A 1,212-nucleotide genomic window follows, 5' to 3' on the forward strand; every position below is an offset into this window, starting at 1 on the left:
AGTTTTAGCGAAGAAGAAAAAACTGGAGACTGTACCTGAAAGAACCTTTGGGGAAACATGTAATGTCAGGTAAATTCAGTGTGTTTATATTTCTTGATGTTTATGTTTCCCCTGCAATGCATTTGTACTCATTATGCACTCCTTTCTCCTTTTGAAAGCTACATGATTGTTGGTTACCTCTGCTGTTGTCCTGGAGATTAAGCCAACCCGCAGCTGTTGTAACTCAGACCTATTACAAGAGATTTCAGTGGAAGATGCAGTAACTGTAGCCTAAACTCCTGGTCTAGAGGAAAGGGACATGGGCTGTTGTCCCACTAGAGGTGACTATCAGCTCATCACATGCAAGTAGGAAGTCCTGTAGGAGGCCACAAATGCTGTTGAAGTGCTTCCTACAAGGGTTTCATGCAGAAATATTCATCTACACTTTGACAGCAAGGCTTGAGAGCATCTAGAGAGTGACCACACTCTACCATGGGTAGAGCACTTTTGGAGACACCGCTCATCCCATCAGTGCTGGCTGTGTTACCTGCTAACCACGGTGTTTTTCTCCTCACAGTGAACGAGCCAGGGAAGGGAGATTACCCAACTAGAGTGAGTCCTCTTGGCCTTCCACCAGTCCCCAGTGCCTGTGTTTGCTGCTGGTTGTAGTGGCCAGCTAGAGTATAAGACAGGAGCTCTACAAAGCCTGCCCTCCTCAATGGCTGTACGGAGGATGTCCATCGCCTGCCCTGCCCATCATTTGTCAGGGACCCAACCTCTCCCTAGAAGAAGAGGCAGGCCAGGAAGGACCATCAGCAAGCCTGATTCTGGTCATCAGCATTGATGAGCTGAAAGAGGCTGGCATTCTCGAAAATCAGCCTGGTCTTAAATGCAGAAGAACAAATTTGGGAGCCAGGGACCTGCCCTAAGCTAGGGGAGACAGAATCCATGGGACATGGATCACTCGCAGAGGCGAGCAGCTTTGGTGCAGGTGCGTCCTGCAGCGGAGCGGCAGATCGCAGCGTACAGGGGGGTTTCCTGAGCCGAGGAACCCACAGGGGAGCGCAGAGACCTGCTGGGAGCCGGCAGCTCTCACGAGGGCGGCTGAGGAGGCGTGGGCGGGACCAGGAGTAACAGCTGCCACCCCCCACTCCCACTCAAGGCAGCCCCAGGGAGCGCTGGCCACCAGGAGCGCTGCGACCAGGACGGGCAAACAGGGCGTGGCACGTCAGC

The sequence above is a fragment of the Aptenodytes forsteri genome, unplaced genomic scaffold (genome assembly GCF_000699145.1).
Source record: "Aptenodytes forsteri isolate BGI_AS27 unplaced genomic scaffold, ASM69914v1 Scaffold49, whole genome shotgun sequence".
NCBI classification, from domain to species: domain Eukaryota; kingdom Metazoa; phylum Chordata; class Aves; order Sphenisciformes; family Spheniscidae; genus Aptenodytes; species Aptenodytes forsteri.